The 12054-nt window shown below is 43.3% G+C and overlaps 2 protein-coding genes across 2 annotated transcripts in view; one reads left to right on the top strand and one right to left on the bottom strand.

The window, feature by feature from the left end:
• Positions 1-11101, bottom strand: part of kdm6ba (lysine (K)-specific demethylase 6B, a) — a 103551-nt gene extending 92450 nt beyond the window's left edge. The window contains exons 1-3 of the mRNA XM_040040692.1: positions 10481-11101; positions 7229-7365; positions 6795-6838 (exon numbers count right to left, since the gene is read on the bottom strand). The gene's annotated coding sequence lies outside the window, so the exon portion shown is untranslated. The remainder of the gene's footprint in view (positions 1-6794; positions 6839-7228; positions 7366-10480) is intronic.
• The window catches only part of LOC120739024 (tenascin-X-like), an 877833-nt gene that overhangs the window by 190599 nt on the left and 675180 nt on the right, over positions 1-12054 (top strand). The window lies entirely within an intron of this gene.

The raw sequence follows: 12054 nt of genomic DNA, 5'->3' as shown, positions 1-12054 counted from the left end.
CCTAAATGGAAAAGGAGAGAGAGAACTGACGGTATATATATTTAGGCCACGCCTTCTAGGCAGAGATGGTGTGAGTATTTTGTTTTTTATGTCTTTTTGTCACATATCACATTATAATATAGAAAGAGACCAAAGACACTGAAAATTTCTGCAGGGTAAAGGTGGACGCACCACCTTTCTCGGTGTAAACCCAAAAGTCAAGACAGAACATGTATAAACAAACGGCTTCAAGCTCCAGCTTCACATCTCGTCTATAGGATCCCTCTCCATCCTAGCTCCTGTCGCTCCGTCTCTCCTCCTCTACACCCTCTCTCTCTCCCTTTGCTGGCCTCTCGCACACAAAGGCAGGGGGAGACAGAGGTGGAGGATGGAGGGAGGGGAAGGGAAGGGAAGAGAAGGCACAAAGGACTGGGAGCTGTGGGCTTGCCCTGGGGAAAGGGAGGGTGAGGGGGGGGTATATGTGGGGTAACAGGGGGTCAAAGGGGGGCCACAGAGGGGTGGGGTGGGGGGTAGATAGTGGAGCTGGGGGTGGGGAGAAACCTGAGAGGCAGAAAGCCAAAACAGGAGCTGGGTGAGAAAGATGGGGAGACGACAGTGGGAAGGGAGGGTCTGAGGGTGAGAGAGCACAACACAAGAAAGCTTATAGCTGCAGTGATTTCTCCCCCACTTTGAAGGGGGTTGGCAGTGGATTTGTTCGAGAAAGGGATTTGGTTTGGGAGAGTCAGAAGAAGCTAGGATTTGATGAGATTTACACTTTTTCTTCAACAGGAATGCACAGCCACCATCTACTAAAGCTTGTGTAAGCGTTTTAGCCACATGTCTTTGGGCTTTTTTAGGCAGAGACCGTCCCCATATTCCGCCCTGAGTTTTTCAAGGCAGCAACAAAAGCTACAGCCAAGTTTTTTCTCAAGTCCTCACAAACAGACAAATGTGTCCTTTTTTCCCCACTAGACAACACAACAAATGATCAGATGCTAAAAATCCAATTAAAGTTCTCACGTTGCGTGTGGCTCAGCTATCAAGGTTTATTATAGTGGGAGACAAGCCAAGTTCAAGATGTCCAACAGAGAGTGATATAAAAAAAACACCATATTCAGCATCAACACGAGTGCAGGTGATTATTGGTCATGTACACTTTTAAAGGCGACTGTCTGCCAGTGAACTTTGTGTGACTGCAGCCATTATGATTTCGCCAATAACAACAAATTGCACTTCATAAAAGGATCCGACAAGTATGCTCTAGAGCACAGATAAGCAATTGATTTTCCCAAGGAGGCAAACTGGGACTGTGGTAGCACCGATATGCTGAAATCACTTCAGCTTGGTGGTGCAGCTCAATTCATATGAAGACATGTGATGTTTCGCTGTATAAATGAAGCTGAATTTAATTCTGCCTACTATTAATTTTATGTCTTTATAAGCTTATCTGCATCGTCCTACAAAACAGTCCCAGTTTTTTATTTGTTGCCACTTGGGAAAATTAATTAGCACCTCTGACAAACCAAGCAAACTTCAAAATACTGAAATGAAATAAGCTAGTCGATGATACTTGTCTTGTCCGTGCAGTGTTCTTCTACCAAACATTTCTCTTTCAGAAGTCTTCAACGTTGAACTCAAGGGCAAGGAAACAAATAAAGCACACGCAAGGTTACGATATTAGAAATAAATCAGTATTGTTGTTTATGCTATGACGCCGTCTCTCCCTCGGTTACAATATTAGATTTAACATCCCTCATTTGCATTTTGTCAAACGTCCTGCAGCACCCCGAGAGAGCGCCTGCTACTGTCTGTGTAGTTATTGGTCTTTCAGGCTGCAATCACACAGGCCTAGAGAGCAGTCAATGATCATCTGGCAAACACTGGTCATGAGGATAAAATGTGTGTTTCCCAAGCGGATGGAGAGAGGATGCTGGAGGTAATGGCAATTGTTGTGAAAACAACCACTAAAGCTCCAGTCATGCAGGCCTAGAGACTGGTGAATGACTCCCTACTAGCCACTGGTGGTAAATCTCAAAAAGGTAAAACACAAACCAGCAAGGGAGACACGCTACCTGTAACATGAAAGCTGTTTGTGTCGCACTTTTCACAGTTTTTCTACCATTTGTAGAGCAGTTGTGTTTGTAGTCACGCTTTTCTTGCAAATTATGGGCATTTTTGGAAATCTGCTAGCAATGAAAGCAATCGACAGGTTTTACCTGCCAGAACCACTCTGGGAATACTCATTTTTACTTAGCAACCAGGGGTTGCCAACTGACCAGTCTCAAGCCCTTTATAACTGAGGCCTCAGGTGTGTGTTTTGGAGGTCAATTATGATTTATAATAACAAATTACAGATCCTAATTTGTTTTGAAAGTAAGAAAGACCAAGAAAACTTCAGGCTTTTATCTTAATTAGTCTTTTGAAATATTCATGTTCAAACATCACCTCAGATTTGTGTGAAAAAAAGGCCCGAAAGTGAAATTTTATATTGAGTAGCAAATATGGATATATGTAGCTAGAAATCTATAGCATTCATAGCTATGTTTTAACTGTGCATAACTCAGAGACGGTTGAACAGAAAACTTTTGAGCTGGAGTGGCCCAGGGCAGACTTTCCCCAGTTTTAAAACGTGAATTTTAAGGCATTTTGTAACTGTAACTGTATAATGTCTTGTATTTTTATTGATATTACACTGGTCAGTTGCAGAAAAAGTAAAGTCGAAGGTAATCAAACCACACATAAGCACAAAACTGTCTAATAATCACACATCTAGTCACTTTCCTCAGCAGCTCTCCTCAATTGTAGCTTTGTTTGTGTGCAGCTGTTGTACTGCATTAAAAAGCTATGTCAGCAACTACCCCACGTAATTCTTTTTAAAAAACTAGTGCAACCCCATATTGCCTCCATTTGCTTAAATTACCACAACCTCACACTAATCTTGCACCATCTAACCACCCCTAACTGCCTAAAAGAAAAAACACTGCGGGGGATCAGACGCAGGTGCACACATTAACACAAACACCAACAGACGTTCAAGTATTTAAGTAGCTGGCCTATTAAACGTGTAGTAACGCAGACACGCAAATATGGAGCCTACCACCGGAGAATTGTGACGGTTGCGTAATGCGGGCCAAAACAACAAGCCTGGCAGTGAAGGAGAGGCATCTTTTGGCTCTGTCACCCTCTACACACACAAACACAAATAACAACACAGCCTAAAAAAGAGTTCACACACACACAAACCCAGTGCCCTCTTTTCACATGAGCGTTATATAACCCGGCAGGCAGAGGAGCACTTGGTTTCATCTTGGCTTTATCTCGACTTCCACTGTGAGATTTCTCTCCGTTCGTTCTTTTTCCCCTTCAGTCTCTTGTAGTAAAAAAAAGAAATACGATTTTTCCCCCTCTCTCTGCCAGCTGTTATTTAAAAGCATTAAACAGCTTTGATGCTGTAAACGTGTGTGTTTAATGTGCTTTATGCAGCAGCAAAACGCCCTCGTAGACCTCCAGGAAGTGGATGATGTCAGCTCCACCTCTACGGTTCTTCCCTACACCACTCCTCCCTCAATGACACTGCTGATGATGACAGGAGGAGGAGGAGGAGGAGGAGGATGAGAACAACGACGATGAAGAGGAGTCTCTCCCCCTCCCTTTACTTCCTGTCCTCCTCCTCCTCACCCACTGCTTCCTGCTGTCCTACCCCCGGGCATCCTGACTCAGCTCTCACCACCTCTCTTCCTCTATATCCTGCCTCACAGTCTGCTCTCCCTTGAACCAGAAGCATCGTTTCGTTTTAGTTTCATCCCAGTTGAAGTTAAATTAAACATGTTTAATTTAACATGTCTGTGCTGGGCCACTCATATGTGGATTGCATGTGTTTGCTTGTGTTTAAAAGAAAGAAGCGGAGGAGTACGATGGTGGTGAAAAGATGCCAAATCCCAGCGTCTGTGTCCACAGACAGCATTTTCTTTTTGCGCCCATGACCTTAAATTCAGACCGCTTATTGTTGCTAGGTTACAAAAGCCTTCTTCGTCAGAGTATTTTCAATTATTTACAGCGGTGATACTCCAAAAGGACAGTAAACGCATATCAAAGGCCAACCGCCTCTTTTTTTTTTTTTCATTTTGATTGGTTGGTGAGAGAAAAGTGAAAGTGATGAATGCAGGTGGAAGAAAATACATTAAAGGCCTGTGGACACGAGCCTTTGATAGGCCTACCCTAAACCCAGTATCAGATAGTCACCTGCTGCATAAAGGATGGAGCTGAGTAGTAAAAGCAGCATTTTTCCAAGCCTATCCAACTGAAATGCCTGTTATTCACCTCACTTTATAAGCATTTCTTTTTTCTAATGTGGACATATCTGAGCCGCCATTCCTGTTAAAATTAAATTTGTGGCTTATTCCACTCCATCAGCGTCTGCAGGGCTGTGCTTTTATGGTGCACTCTCTCTGTGGGGTTGCAGCCGAACATGTGCCACTCATCTACCAGGTCTTAAACTAGATCCCTGTCCAAATAAACCATCTGGCAAAACTGGTCCCAGGTGCTCCATGTGGAATTGTTTCACTTACAATGGGCCAAAAAGTGGAGAGGGTGCTGCCAAGCTCTATAAGTCAAGCGTGGTGACATCATCATAGTGTTAGATTTATTATTGCTATTTGGAGGTGGCTCTCTTGGACTCAAACCAACACTAAGAGGGGGGGGGATTCACACAAAAGGCTGTCAGTCACGCCGAAACTGGGCCTGGGCCACAGTACGCTTTCAGCCTTACTCCACATACAGCACCCAGCCTGTTCCTCTGGGGCTTGTATAACAGTCAAACAACTTGGCGTGAAAAAAGACGCATAAACTGGAAGGACGTAAAGAAAGAATGTTATAATAAAATAATCAGAAATACCTACGATCTGATTTACAGGCTGTCGTGCACTCACGCTCGATCTCATATCATCCTGTTAGTGTTGTTCCTGGATCAACAAAACTAATGTTGCTTCAACACTGCAAGTGACCAATCACAGTGCAGTGCCGTCACACTTTTGCAACGTGGAAACACTGTGACACCGCGCAGCAAACCGTAAACCTAACCCCATAACCGTAACCCTCACCACAATCACATCCTAACCCCCGACCCTAAACACTCCCTGTTTGGGTTTTTTCCTGAGTGGACATCAGCAGGTTTCTATCCCCAAAAAAAACCTATGACATCATAACAATGTGATTGGTCAGGCGTAACGTTAATCCTGGACAAGCCTTATTATGTTGATACAGGAACAACACCAACACAAGCGTATCAGACAGACCTGCACTCACTATGGATGGAATTTCACAAGATAGTACAACTGCATCTGATACACGGTCATCCTCAGGAAGGTGACCAAACGTACCAAAAACAATACAGCAAATAAAAAGACGACTGCGAGGCTTTCACCTGTTTTACAGCGGCAGGGTGCCGGTGCCAAAACTCTAACTCCAGTACTGCACCACATAACTGCTGGGCCCAAAATTCAAACCACCGATGTTATTATCTACACAAGGGGCAAGTGCAAGAGTCCCAGAGTCTAGCAGCCGTGATTATCTTGGAACTGAAAAAACTTCTGCTGGAGATGCTAAACCTGTTAAAATAAAGCAGTAAAACAGAGCTGGCTCTACATCAGCACCACAATATTCATCACTTTTGCACATGTCACACGTTTCCAACTAAGTACACGTGAATCTGCACAGGTATACAGCAGCACAATCTCCCCGACTATCAAGTCCTAAGTGACGACGATGAAAACAAAAACTACTAAAAAAACATCTTCTGATCGTCTAGATGTTATATTTGACTGCTTCTCTGGTTCTGCACATGCGGTGTCGGCTACCTGTCGCAAACCACAATCTGTGTAATTCACACAGGTTGATCCATTCATGGTTTGATTCTTATACAGCAGTAATCTCTGCATTTCCTTGGTTAGTACTATCTGCAGTTTGACTAACCTTCTTGACACCACTCTGGGTTTGATGCTGCGATGCTGTTTCTTATTTGAACTACAAACCTTCCTGTCTCGCTTCCTTCTCTGAGGCTCTTGCAGCTATACTTTGCTCAGCATGTACGTGCACGTGCGTGTGCGAGAATAACGGCCTTAAGCAAGGCTGCGCGTGTAATGTGAAGTGAATTCATGTTTCTAATGGATCAGATTCATTGCCAGCTATAAATGCATGCAATAAAGCAGAGCTGGCCGAATCACAAAAAACACTGCAGGTGTGTGAGGCTTGGCGAGCGTGTGTGCATTTGTCCCTAGATGAGTGGGGGTGTTTGAGATGTATGCTAGAGAGTGTTTCAAGTGTGAAAATGAAACAGAACCGGTGCAGGGTTAGGTGCGTGTACACCTAAATAATGGTGTTACATCTGTAAAACAGAGAAGCTTACGTGTGCATGGCTCTAGCCTGGGCCCCAACCATGACAGTGGTGAGAACGGCAAACAGAGAAAGATTTATATCAGTAAAATAGCAGAACTACATTTTTTTCTCTGCCTGGTACACGACTCGTAAATGCAGGCGAACAGCAGGGCAGAACAGAGAAGAAAACCTTTAAATGTATGGAAGTTAAAGCGTATCCAAGGCCACTTAGCCTCTGGTTCAGCCTATGTAAGCAATACACATGCAAAACAATAGCCGACTACAATGTAAAATCTCTAGTGGAAGACAGACAAACAGAACACAGAGAGGTTTCCATCATGGCTAAACGGTTTACTCATGCACATCCCATTTGTCACTGCGGAGCTGGCAGGTAGAGCTAGCGCTGGTAGTTCAGGCTCTGGGTAAAAGGTGAAAAGTCTTACCTGAGCAGGTGGACACTTGCAGAGGCCAGGTGCAGACTGCCTCCCTGCAGGAGAAAACATGCCGATAAAATCAATGGATCTGATGAGAATCTGTCCGATTACTCAAAAAATTTGATACTAGTATAGATCAGAGCAGTATTTCTGTTAAGAGCCTTCTCAGATACCAATCAATGTTAGTGCTGTTGATAGTTTGATAGAACATAGTGCAGAATAATTTTAAAGCGGGTTGTAAGTCAGATACTATGAACAAATACTGGGTGAATATTAGAGTCTTTTTAGTCTATAAAAGTGACTATTAAAATATTTTTTGGAAGTTTGGAATAATCAAAAACTGCATGTGGCAGCAGTGTTTTAGCAACTGCTCTTAATTGCAATAACCATGCATAAAACTATTAGGTGTCTATGAGCATCCTTCATCACTAAGGCGTGTTTACCATTTCCATGCTGTGGGGCTGATGCACTTGCTCATTCTTGCCTGCAGTGTAGCCAGCCAAACTTATGGCCTCAGTCGGGCACCGGCGGCTCTTTAAACACGTCGCGACAAGGCTTAGCCATGCTCCCCACTTTGTCCCTGTGAACAGGAGAGGTATACATAGATCAGTTAGTGACAGACATCTACACAGCAGCATTATAACACGGTGATTCAGAGAGGCCTATCTGCCCTTCCAACACTAAAGTCAGGGAAATTAGCAGATGTTATTAAAGCCCATAAATAGTAAGACCTGGACTGAAAATGTGGCACCATCTAGAGGTAAAAACACGCTCTTACATTTCACCAATTTGTCCAAAAAATAGCTTGGAACAGCAAAGTCCATACAGAAAGTGACAGAACCTCTGAGGTACTGGAAAAACTGCTTCTCTGCAAGCATGTAACTGCAGTATGGACATAAAGCTTTAAATTCATGTTGACTTCATGGATGAATTGTACTGATTTTTTTTTACATTCTACAACTGATTGCAACTTGTGGTTACTAAATTGGTAAATGGTTGCCCAGATTTGGAGGAAGACTCACTCACATCCACTTTGGATTGCAAAACTAATGCAGAGGTGACCTTTCTACAAACAGTCGCAGTATGACTTGGACTGACTGCAGTCACGCTCAGAAAGGCTGTCGAATGTTTCATAAATAAGTGTGTGCTGATATATTAATGAGGACAGACTGCCAACGTGTTATTATCAGTCTGAGTGAGCACAACATGAGGAGACTCCACTCAGCTGACTGCCAGTTGGTTGTATTCTGGTTATATTCCTACAGAACAGGAAGGTTGCAGAGCACAAATGTAATTGTTAAATATGAATTTTTGTCCATGCAGATGTCGACAGATATGTGATTTTCAATGATTTATCACAGTCAATTATCAGAAACAGACTCCATGTAATTGCAAACTTGATCCAATTCAATGGTGGATCGATAGCAGACGTATGGCAACATTTATAGCAGGTTTTAAAGTGACGTAACTCCTTGAATAAAAACAAATCGACTGACCGAGTTTAACTCTGATTAAAGGGGATCATTTGCTGTTTAAAAGGGGATAAATCACAATATATGATTTGCAATACTTGGGATATTGTGAAATGTTAAAAATTGCAAAATCGGACCTCTAATACCCTCTCTAATGCATTGCATTGTGGGAGTTAATATTTAAACCTAATTTAAATTCAATTCAATAGAAACAAAACAACACTGTGTTTTATATTGTAAGGTAAAGACTCACAATAATACAGAGAAAGCCCGAGCAATCAGACGATCCCCTATGAGCAAGCACTTGGCAACAGTGGGAAGGAAAAACTCCCTTTTAACAGGAAGAAACATCCAGCAGAACCGAGCTCAGGGGCAGCCAGACATCTGATTGGCAGTGAAGGGAGGAAGACGGGACAAAGACACGCTGAGGAAAAGAGCAAAAAATAATAATAACTAATGATTAAATGCAGAGTGGGGTGTAAGCACATAGTGAGTGAAACAGAATTATTATAGTTTTGTATTTTCTTATTAGTTTTTATTTCATTTTCTTTTTAATTTTTGTGTTTAATTCAGTTTAGTTTCAGTTAGTTTTCAAAGTGGGTTTTCTTTTTTTCAGTTTAATTTATTGTTTGGACAATTAGGTTTAGTCTTTTTTAATTATTATTGTATTTATGGTAAGCAGTGACTCACGGTCTCACAGACATAAAAGTTTAGACTCATATTGAGTTTTAAATTTTAGTTTACTTTTAGTTAACTACAATAACCTTGGCGTGAAAAAGAAAAGTGAACAAGAAACACTCAGTGCATCATGGGATTTAAAGTCATAAAAGTGTAGCATCATACAAATAGAGACATTATTTCCCATGCGGGTTTCCAAGGAGAAAAAGGGGCTGATGTTAGTTGTGGGGGAAAAAAAACATTTTTACAACATTTTTTAAAAATGGTTTTAGGAGAAAAAAAGAATATTTTTTTTCCTTAAAAAAAATAAAATGAACTATTTTTAGACAGTTTTTAGTCTTTACGTCAGAGTTGTTCGCATCCAAGCTAGCATCGACATCTACAGTTATTGAGGCTAAATAGTGTAACAAGACACCAATCTGGAAGTTAAATTAAACTGAACTGAGTCCCCATATTTGAACAAAATAACAACAACAACAACAACAACAATGATAAATATGTTCGGTTGGTTTAACACAGCCGAGCCTGCCTGCTTCAGGAGGCTTCATTACAGACCACAGCAGGTCCCTGGGTGACCTTTGTTCGCCTCGCTGTATGCAAACAGTCATAGCTGAGGTCCTGTCACGCAAATATATTCATTTCCATACGGACATAAAAGTAACCTACTCGAAGGTGAAGCTCTGTCCTGGGTTGCCCTCCAGTGGCGGAGTACCCAAAGTGCTAGAGGAACAACAGGGAGAGGGGTGGAGACAAAAAAAATCCAAGGGGAAGAAAATTCAAACGCTCTTCCTGGTAAAGAACCCGCCACAACTTCACCACATGACATCTCAGAAAGAAAATGCGACACTCCTTCTGCCGACACAAGCGAGCCCCCCCCCCCCTCCCCCATTTCATTCAGCTGGCTCTTATCAGCCACCCCCCTCCCGTACTAATGACCAAAACACATCCCAGTGACGCGCTGCATTTCACACCCACGGACACGCTCCGTGGTCTTTTTCCTTACATTTGCAAATGTGTTAACGGAAATCGGCACACGGCGATTGCGACATCACCAACTCCAGACGTACCTTCCTGTAAACTCTGCCTTCCTTACCGTAGAAAACATGACATCACCAACTTTAGTTTGTATATGAAATTGGGTCTTTCTTTCTTTTTTTTAACGCAGCTGTCTGCAACATAAAAAAGGGGAAGAAACGCAACAAATCAGCAACAACATCGAAACTTCTCCACCTTTATCACTGCAAACTTGGAGCGGTGCAGCCTATTGCTCTACAAGCAATTACATAATACCATCAAATTGTGTCCTTATGGTTAAAAAAAGAAGGACACGTGAGGCTACTACAGCCTACAGACCCCACAGAAATTCCGCCTTTCTGCTGTGCAACATTTTCAGTTTGCTGGACTCGTTTTCTAGAAGCAGCTCGCATTTTTTTTACAAGGTTAACGAAAGAGGACATTGTAGTTCAGGTTGTTTTCAATGGAGTCTCACCCCCCCTACAATTAGGTATAAGGCCAGCGTGCCTGACAGAGGCACGGAGAGCTTACCTTCTGTGTGTGATCCAAAACGTGCTGGGGAGGTGCCGCGCTGACTCTGGCTGTGAAAACAGTGGAAAATCTGCAAAGTAGCCCATCTCCTTCCACGGCCACGGGATGACGCAGACCTCTAAAAGCCCTCTCATCTCCCCCACTGACGAAAAATAAAATACTAAGCCTTTCCATTCAACGTCCGTAATAACGCGTTTAGGCGCAAATTATGACACGGGGAAGCACTGCGCACGCAGAGATCGCAGACCCCCCTCCCCGCCCCCCTCCGGCACAGAAAATGTGGATGCGTTCGCCCATGGGCAAGGCATGACGAACACACTCATCAGTGATGTTGCATCTTCACAGTCATATCGCGTTTCTTTTTCCTTCATCTGAACACCATCGGGTTAAGAAAAAAATCGCAAGCTGGTGAAGCCTTAAAAAAAAGCCTCAAAGACAGCGGGGGGGTTGCAATGGGGAACGGACTCCCCCCCGCCAACAATCATCCAGAAAGCGCTGCTGATATCCGTCTCATGGACAGCAACAGTGCGAGTGATCCGAGCTGGGAGTGCGTAAAGAAATTGCGCAGTTTTTATTCCATTGAAACGGAGACTCTTTCCCTTCTGTCCCCGCTGAAAGGCTCTTTCCCTTCCTCCTCCCTCCCTCCGCTCCCTTTCTCTCTCCTTCTCTCTCTTCCCTCATGCAGGTTTATTTTCAGTGGAAGAGTCTTGGACATTAACTGCCCCGCCTCCATAGTCACTGGCAAACACACTGTACAACTTGCCCAAATTCCATTATTAACTACTATTCGATCGCGAACAACCGAGCCGCAAGTTCCCGCCCCCCTCCTCTCCTCTCCTCTCCTCTCTTCTCGTAAGCATTTGGTTCAAGAGTCCAGCTCTCAGCTGGGGGAAGAGTTGCTGGAACCGAATGGGGCCCAAAGAGCCACTCGTAGTTGTAATCTTGTCAGGTGCCTTACACTTCCCAAGAAACGGGAAAGTTGCGCGCAAGCATGCCGGGAAATCAAATTAGCGCAAGGCGAAGTCAAATAAAGCCAACTGAGATCGGGTTGGCTCTCAGGAGTTCTTGAGCTGTTGTCAGGCCTTCTCCAAATGCAGACAAGCAACAGTCTGTGTTCAAGAGCGAGACGTGTGATTAAACACTTCCCTTCCTTGTCGTCTAAAGAGTTCACAAAAAGGTGGATCCTGTTTTCACCCGCGCTGAATAAATGCTGCCAACATTTCTTCAAAGTGTTTTCAATTTAAGGGGATGGGCAGATGGAAAAGGTGTCTTCTTAATCAATACTCCCTTCCAAGAACATTGCCTCTAAAATCCACTGTGGTGATGCAGTGTCACCAGGTCTCGCGAGGAAGATGAGCAATATAATCTGAATCCCTGTCTGCACACATCGCGTCAGTGAGGAGGGTTAATTAGTACCACTTGTACAGTGTTTCTAAAACGACTCCACAGCACATCAACATTCAAGTTTACTTCAGCTTAAGCTCTCATCCAAAAAACAAAAACAAAAACCCACCTCCCAAGCCTGATATTTGTTACAATCAGGGTGGAGAATCAGCCAATTTGAATTTGAATTC

The sequence above is a fragment of the Simochromis diagramma genome, unplaced genomic scaffold (genome assembly GCF_900408965.1).
Source record: "Simochromis diagramma unplaced genomic scaffold, fSimDia1.1 OVJJ01000317.1, whole genome shotgun sequence".
Lineage (NCBI taxonomy): Eukaryota > Metazoa > Chordata > Actinopteri > Cichliformes > Cichlidae > Simochromis > Simochromis diagramma.
Note: the sequence above shows the minus strand (reverse complement) of the source record. Positions and strands in the feature narration are given on the sequence as shown.